Source organism: Arachis hypogaea, chromosome 15 (assembly GCF_003086295.3).
Source record: "Arachis hypogaea cultivar Tifrunner chromosome 15, arahy.Tifrunner.gnm2.J5K5, whole genome shotgun sequence".
In the NCBI taxonomy this organism is placed as follows: Eukaryota; Viridiplantae; Streptophyta; class Magnoliopsida; order Fabales; family Fabaceae; genus Arachis; species Arachis hypogaea.
Genome location: NC_092050.1, coordinates 56,565,652 through 56,574,461, shown reverse-complemented (window position 1 = coordinate 56,574,461; position 8,810 = coordinate 56,565,652). Strand labels below are relative to the sequence as shown.

At 41.5% G+C, this 8,810-nt stretch overlaps 1 non-coding gene across 1 annotated transcript; it reads right to left on the bottom strand.

Moving 5' to 3' along the window:
* Positions 1-729: 729 nt before the first annotated feature.
* On the bottom strand, positions 730-836 carry LOC112752848 (small nucleolar RNA R71). The gene has a single exon (XR_003177259.1). It is a non-coding gene; the product is annotated as a small nucleolar RNA R71 (small nucleolar RNA).
* Between the last annotated feature and the right edge of the window lie 7,974 nt (positions 837-8,810).

Genomic DNA, 8,810 nt, shown 5'->3' with positions numbered 1-8,810 from the left:
TCTACTCTTTTTTTTTTGTTATTTTCAATTCTGTTTGCTAACCCACTAACTGTTTGATATATTGCATCACCCACAACTAACAGTAATTATGACAAAAATACTTTCTGCACCTATCTTTTCTTGCTTGCACTTGATGGTTGTATGATAGGGAGAAGAAGCGGGGCTTCAACTTCCTTCGATTCTGAACCTGAGAGGACCTTCCTTAGATTAAGGAGGGAGGCAAGAGGAAAGAAAGTGGTTGGTGCTGAGGAAGAAGAGGAATTCTTTGAACCAAACATGGAAGACAACATGGAAAACCATCATGAAGAAGAGGATCACAACCATGGGGGAGGAGGTAGAGCAAATCATGCTGGGGTGGATAGAAGAGTTTCGGGCTCTTACATCAATCCAAACCCAGGCAATTGTGGAAGTAGCATCCAAAAGCCAACAATTCATGCCAACAACTTTGAACTTAAACCACAGCTCATCACCCTTGTTCAAAACAACTGTTCGTTTGGAGGAGGTGTTCAAGAAGACCCCAATCAACATTTAACCACCTTCCTGAGAATATGTGACACAGTGAAGTCTAATGGTGTTCATCCTGACGCCTATAGACTGCTCTTATTTCCATTCTCACTCAGGGACAAGGCAGCTAAGTGGCTAGAATCTTTCCCAAGGGAAAGCTTGACAACTTAGGAAGACGTGGTGAATAAATTCTTAGTATGATTTTACCCTCCTCAACGAATCAATAGGCTGAGAGCTGAGGTCCAAACTTTTAGGCAACAAGATGGTGAGACTCTATATGAAGCATGGGAGAGGTTTAAAGACCTAACAAGGAGGTGCCCACCAGATATGTTCAACGAATGGGTGCAGCTGCATATTTTCTATGAAGGGCTCCCTTATGAGTCAAAGAAGGCCGTAGACCATTCATCCGGAGGATCTTTAAACAAGAAGAAGACCATTGAGGAAGCCATAGATGTTATTGAAACAGTAGCAGAGAACGACTACTTCTATGCTTTCGAAAGACGGAACACAAGAGGAGTAATGGAGCTAAACAATGTAGATGCTCTGTTGGCCCAAAACAAGCTCATTACCCAGCAGCTGGCTGACCTCACCAAGAAGATGGAGAGGAACCAAGTAGCAGCAATCTCAACTTCATCAACAACCCAAGAAGGAGTGAATGAAGAAGCAGAGGGTAGTCAGGAGCAAGCCAACTACATTGGGAATTCACCAAGGAAAAACTATGATCCATACTCCAAGACCTACAACCCTGGATGGAGAAACCACCCAAACTTTGGGTGGGGAAGTGAGCAAGATCAAAACCAAGACCAGAGATGTTATAACTCCAACAACAATGCAGCTCACCAGCAATTCACACAGAGGACATCTCAACACCCCCACAACAACACTTCTCCACACGCTTATCAAAACCAAAACAGCACATCTGCTCCGAATCACCCATCAATTGATGACAAGCTCTCTAAGATTGAAACCTTACTTGAAGGAGTATGCAAGGACATTCGAAACAGTAAAGCATTCCGAGAGGAAGTGCAGTCAAACATGAAGAATCAAAATGCTGCCATCAAGAAACTGGAGACACAAATCAGCTATCTATTTAAGCAGCTTCCTAACCACAACCTTTGCAATGATGCCAATTCAAGCAAAAGGGAGGAGTGTCAAGCTATCACACTTAGGAGTGGGAAGGAACTGAAGGAACTGCCCCAAAAACCACAAGAAGAAGGCTCAAATGAAAAGGGAGAAGAGCAAGATGGAGTTCAACCTCCCACGCCAAGTCCGCAGAAAGAAAAAGGGATGCCACAACTGAACATCTCAAGAGCTCCATACCCCCAGCTATTGAAGAAAAAGGAAGATGACAACCAGTTCTTGAGATTTTTAGAAATCTTCAAGAAACTACAAATCAACATACCCTTTGCTGAAGCCATAGAACAAATGCCACTCTATGCCAAGTTTGTGAAGGAACTAATGACAAAGAAGAGAAGCTGGAAGAACAATGAGACTATGATACTAACTGAAGAGTGTAGTGCTATCATTCAGCACAAACAACCCCAGAAACTGAAGGATCCTGGGAGTTTTCAGATCCCTTGTATTATAGGGGAAATCACAGTAGAGAAGGCTCTTTGTGACTTAGGGGCCAGCATCAATTTGATGTCAGTAGCTATGATGAGGAAGATGAAAATTGAGGAGGCTAAACCAACAAAAATGGTCCTACAACTGGCAGACCGATCATTCAAATTCCCTCATGGGGTACTAGAGGATTTGCTGGTAAAAGTGGGAGATTTCATATTTCCAGCAGATTTTGTGGTGCTGGACATGCAGGAGGACACCAAGACCTCCATCATCCTGGGAAGGCCATTCTTGGCCACTGCTGGGGTTGTCATTGATGTTCAGAAGGGTGACCTCACCCTGAGATTACACAATGAAAAGATGACATTCAATGTGTTCAAGGCCATGAGTTACCCACCAGAACAATTGGGGGAATGCATGAGGTTAGATGCACTTGAGGATAAAGTGCAGGAGAATTTTGAAGAAGAAGAACATGAAGAGGACGAGAGATTGGTGGAGAAAGAATCTGAATCAAGTGAAGAGGTGGCCACAGCAGAAATTCATATACCAGATGCACCAAAGGAAGGGAACGAAAAGTCAGAAGCACCCAAACTTGAACTCAAAGCACTGCCACCCACTCTCAAATATGCATACCTAGGAGAAAATGAAAACTACCCAGTGATCATAAATTCATCCCTCAGTCAAGATCAAGAGGACGAGCTACTCAAAGTGCTGAGGGAGCATAAGGATGCCATTGGATGGACCCTAGCTGACTTGAAAGGAATCAGTTCAGCCATATGCATGCATAAAATACTGTTGAAAGATGATGCTAAGCCATCCATTCAATCCTAAAGAAGGCTGAACCCAATCATGAAGAAAGTGGTATAGAAAGAGGTTATGAAGCTTTGGCAAGGAGGGGTAATATACCCAATTTCAGACAGTCCTTGGGTTAGCCCCGTACATGTTGTGCCCAAGAAAAGAGGAATCACTGTGGTTCCTAATGAGAAGAACGAACTCATACCTACAAGGACCGTCACAGGATGGCGGATGTGCATAGACTACAGAAAAATCAATGAGGCTACACGAAAAGATCATTTTCCCCTTTCATTCATGGATCAGATGTTGGAAAGACTTGCAGGGCACACATATTATTGTTTTCTCGACGGTTATTCAGGTTATAACCAAATAGTGGCTGATCCCATAGACCAAGAGAAAACCTTATTTACTTGCCCGTATGGAGTGTTTGCCTATAGGCGCATGCCATTTGGGCTATGTAATGCACCTGCAACTTTCCAACGCTGCATGCTTTCTATTTTTTCAGATATGATAGAAAAATTCATTGAAGTTTTTATGGATGATTTCTCGGTATTCGGAGATTCCTTTCCTAATTGCCTACATCACCTCGCCTTGGTATTGAAAAGATGCCAAGAGACCAATTTGGTCTTGAACTGGGAAAAATGTCACTTTATGGTGACAGGAGAAATAGTCCTTGGTCACAAGGTCTCCCACTAAGGCATTGAGGTTGATAGAGCTAAAGTAGAACTTATTGAAAAACTACCCCCACCCAGTGATGTCAAGGCAATTAGGAGTTTTTTAGGGCATGCTGGTTTTTACAGAAGGTTCATTAAAGATTTTTCAAAGATAGTCAAGCCCTTAAGAAATCTCCTTGTATCTGATACACCATTTATCTTTGATGAAACATGCATGCTAGCATTTGCACATTTGAAAATGAGGTTGTCCTCTGCTCCTATCATTTCCCCACCTGACTGGAACCTACCATTTGAATTGATGTGCGATGCATCTGATTTTGCAGTTGGGGCAGTATTAGGACAAAGGAAAGATAACTTAGTTCATGTGATATACTATGCTAGCAAAGTCCTTAATGAAACTCAGAAATTATACCACTACTGAAAAGGAGTTGCTAGCAATAGTTTTTGCATTTGACAAATTTAGATCATACCTCATTGGTGCTAAAGTGATTGTCTTTACAAATCACACAGCACTTAAATATTAGTTTGCCAAGCAAGAATCAAAGCCAAGACTAATAAGGTGGATCTTACTGTTGCAGGAATTCAATATTGAAATCAAAGACAAAAAAGGAGTGGAGAACAAGGTGGCAGATCACCTATCCAGAATCCCTCATGATCAAGGTGGAGGAAATGATACAAATGTGAATGAGCTCTTCCCTGATGAGCAGTTGATGATAGTTCACAAAGCACCATGGTTTGCAGATATTGCAAATTTCAAGGCAACTGGGGCATTACCCCCAGGGATCAATAAACATCAAAAAAGGAAGCTCATGAATGATGCAAAATACTTTGTCTGGGACGAGCCATATCTCTTCAAAAAGTGTTCAAATGGAATCCTTAGAAGATGTGTTTCGGAAGAAGAAGGAAGAGAAGTCCTGTGGAATTGCCACGGTTCATGTTATGGAGGCCACTTTGGTGGGGACAGAACTGCAGCAAAGGTGTTACAAAGCGGATTCTTTTGGCCCACCCTTTTCAAGGATGCCAAGGAACTAGTAAAAAGCTGCAATGAATGCCAAAGATCTGGAAACTTGCCCAAAAGAAACGCCATGCCACAAAATTTCATCTTAGAACTGGAACTGTTTGATGTGTGGGGAATAGATTTCATGGGACCATTCCCAACCTCATATGCAAACAAGTACATCTTGGTAGCAGTGGATTATGTTTCCAAGTGGGTAGAGGCTATTGCAACCCCAACTAATGATAACAAGGTAGTCATGAACTTCCTCAGGAAGAATATCTTTAGCCGGTTTGAAGTCCCAAGAGCCCTCATCAGTGATGGAGGGAGCCAATTTTGTAACAAACCATTAGAAGCTCTCCTCCTACGATATGGGGTAGAACACAAAGTAGCCACACCTTACCATCCTCAAACAAGTGGGCAAACTGAGATATCCAACAGAGAGCTGAAGAGGATCCTGGAAAAGACTATGGGTGCATCTAGAAAGGATTGGTCGAAGAAGCTGGATAATGTTCTTTGGGCATACAAAACAGCATTCAAAACTCCACTTAGAATGTCTCCATATCAACTGGTCTATGGGAAGGCTTGTCATTTACCACTGGAGCTGGAGCACAAATCTCTCTGGGCTATCAAGATACTAAATTTTGACAGCATTGCTGCTGGTGCAAAAAGGATCTTGCAGCTGCAAGAGATGGAGGAATTCAGGTCACAAGCCTATGAAAACACTAAGATGTATAAAGAAAAGGCAAAGAGAAAACATGACATGCATCTTGCGCCCAGGAGTTTCGAAAAGGGGCAGCGAGTACTCCATTACAATTCTAAATTAAGGCTGTTCCCAGGAAAACTCAAGTTAAGGTGGTCCGGGCCTTTCATGGTTACAAAAGTATCACCATATGGCCACATCGAAATCACGGATGAAGGTTCAGAGAGGACTTTTACAGTGAATGGACAAAGACTCAAGCATTATCTGGGCAACATGAGGGAAAACCCCAGAGTAAAGTACCATCTTAAGTAATTAAGGACTCGTCGAGCTAGCGACGATAAAAGAGCGCTCTGTTGGGAGGCAACCCAACCTCAGGTAGTTTCACTTTCATCTTTATTTCAATAAAAATCACAAGTTGTTTCCCCTGCATTGTAAGGAGCTAAGTTTGGTGTTCCACACCAGAACAATCCAAGAGTGATAGTGTAATTCTAAGTTTGGTGTTCCACCAAAGGACATTGGTTAGAATTACACTCCACTCCAAAAGAACATTGCTAGCTCCATCCAATCAAGAGAAACCACTTAGATGTAGTTAGACTATAGGTGATCATTGCTTTGTTGATAACAAGATATGAGGTTCTCTGCATATATGCAATGTTTTATACTGGGCAAGGAACTAAGTTTGGTGTTCACACACCAAATTGAGTTCAAGAGGCACAAGCATACATGCAAGCTAACTATGTCTCAAGTGCTTTGGGAACAAGCAACTTCCAGTAACCTTGCAGGAATCTTATGAGGAAATGGTGCACCTTCACCCAAAGAAGCGAGGCAGCAAAAACTAGGATGATGACAAAGAGAGAGGGCAACCAGAAATCATCACCCGAAGGTTGTATTGTTACTTAATTCCATTATACTCAGAATTGTTGAAAGTTGGAAGTCCGAATGCACTTTTGATTTGTAGTTACGCGTTGTTGAAACCTTTTTCAATTCTGTCTTTTAAGTCTTTGGTATTGAAGAAGGTCTCTGTGTGCTAGTCTTTATGTCACTGCATCCTTACTTTACTTACTTGTATGCTTGTCCCTTTAAATCAAATGAAAAGAGAATGTTTATGTTTCAAAAGACCAGAGTAGAGTTCATACTATGGAGTACATTCATGAGTTTGTGGTATGATCATAAGTTAGCTAAGTTGGTTCAACCATAAGGTGGAATGACAACTATCTGGCCTGAATACTTTTCTTTGAATATACTCATGAGACTAAGTATATGACAAGATCCTAATAAGAGAAAGAGAAAAGAATAATGAAAGTGGAAAAACAAAAGAAAAAAGAGTAAGCAATAAGGCTAGGCACCAATGGTTTTGATCTTAAGATATGTGTCTGTAGTGTTCCTGTGTGAGGGATCTACTTAGATGAATAAGCTCTTAGGGGTGCTTTATCACTTGGTAACTTGGGTTAACTAACCCGGGATTATCAGCTGAAAGTCCATTATCAAGAGTAACCCTCACCACAGAGCATTTAGTAACCCAAAGAGGTGGTGGACACCAAGGTCTCAAGAAGGAAAATAAATGAACTATATGCCTGTGGTGTGTATGTATGGGGGAGAGACTTGAGGGAGTAAGTCCTTAGGGGTGCTTCAACACCTAGCACCTTGAACCAACTGGTTCGAGAGTGTTGGCTGAAAGCTTATCTTAAAAAGTTGCCCCCTCACAGAGCACTTAGCCTAAGAACACCAATAAGCTTTGAAATGACAATAAAGGGATCAATGAATAAAAGTCTCATGGGATGTAAGCAAGGTGAGTGTTTTAGGACATGATAAAGGTCTGAAAGCCAGTAAAGGAATGAACCTAAGTTGCTATGCATGAAACCACCATAAAATCAGTGATATGACTTCCACAAGAATGACTCATTGCTCTTGGCATTCCATTCATCATTCTCTTGTTCCAGTACTTGCTTAGGGACAAGCAAGCTTTAAGTTTGGTGTTGTGATGCCAGGGCATCTTGGCCAGTTTCACTGACCTTTTCTTTACTGTTTTTAGGTTAGTTTCATGCATTCTCTTAGGAAATAAGCTAGTTTTGGGTAGATATTCACTTACACCTTGATTCAAGCATACATTGTGCATTTTACATTATTTCATGAGGATTTTGCATGAGTTTAGTGACAAATTGTATGTTGCATTGCCCATGACTTGGACTAGAACTTTGATGCGCTCTATTGCTTGATTTCAGGACCAAAGGAAGCAAGGAATGGGAGGTAACTTGCAAAGTTAATTAGAAAAGTGATTGCCAATAACGCTCTCGAAGCCATCATTGACCACGTTAAGAGTCACATTAACTAAGTTAACGTGAACTCTAACGTGGAGAGGGGAAGTTGAGCCAACATTAGTGACACTTAACATTGTCACTAACGTTGGCAAATGCTCATAAGTGGCCACGTTAGAGTCCACATTAACTTAGTTAATGTGGCCTCTAACGTTAAAAGGGGGAAGAAACGCCAACGTTAGTGACATTCAACATTGTCACTAACGTTGGCCTAAGGAGAAACATACCACGTTAACTCCCACGTTAACTTGGTTAACGTGGGAGCTAACGTAAGAAGCAAGAGTGGTCGACAACATTAGTGACACCCAACATTGTCACTAACGTTGGAAGCAACCACACAACCCCCCAGGGAGCCACGTTTACTCCCACGTTAACTTAGTTAACGTGGAAGCTAACATTGATGAGTAAAAGAATGGCCAACGTTAGTGACACTCAACATTGTCACTAACGTTGGGGATGGCTAAGCATGGCCACGTTAGAAGCCACGTTAACCTAGTTAACGTGGACTCTAACGTGAGGCATAGGGGCACCTTGGAACGTTACTGAGAATGTTGAGTGTCACTAACGTTCTCAAAGGATGGCAAGCCCACGTTAAAGAGCCACGTTAACTAAGTTAACGTGGGCTCTAACGTGGGAAAAAAGGGGGCTTTTCAAAGTTATTGGGAATGTTAAGTCTCAATAACGTGTGCGAAGGACTTAGAGGCAACGTTAGTGGCAACGTTTATGCCACTAACGTTGAAGTTAACGTGGCTTTTACTTAGTAACGTTAGTGAGAAAGTTGATTGTCACTAACGTTCTCGAACTTATATTTTCACTAAACGTTAACATCCCTAACGTCCTGAGCTAAAGTCTCTGCCCACTTCACATTTTCTCTCTGCAAGTAAAGCCAAGCCCAAATGAAGAATAGAACTGCTTCAAACTCAAGATCCAAAGGCCCAAGACTTGAATAGCCAATTAGAAGCTGAGAGAAGTAGTACATATAGGAGTAGCTTTGAATTGTTGAAGGAGTTCTGGAAGTTGGAAAAGAGAACTACTCTCTGTATTTTACCTTCTCTGTAATTTCTAGTTTTATGATGTATTCTCCATCTTTGTTTTCATTTTCTAGAGCTATGAACAACTAAACCCCTTTCATTGGGTTAGGGAGCTCTGTTGTAATTTGATGGATCAATACTAGTTTTCATTATTTTTCTTCTATCTTTTCTCTTGATTTTACTTGAAAGCTTTCGATCTTCATCCAATTGGGTAGTTATCTTGGAAAAGAAGCT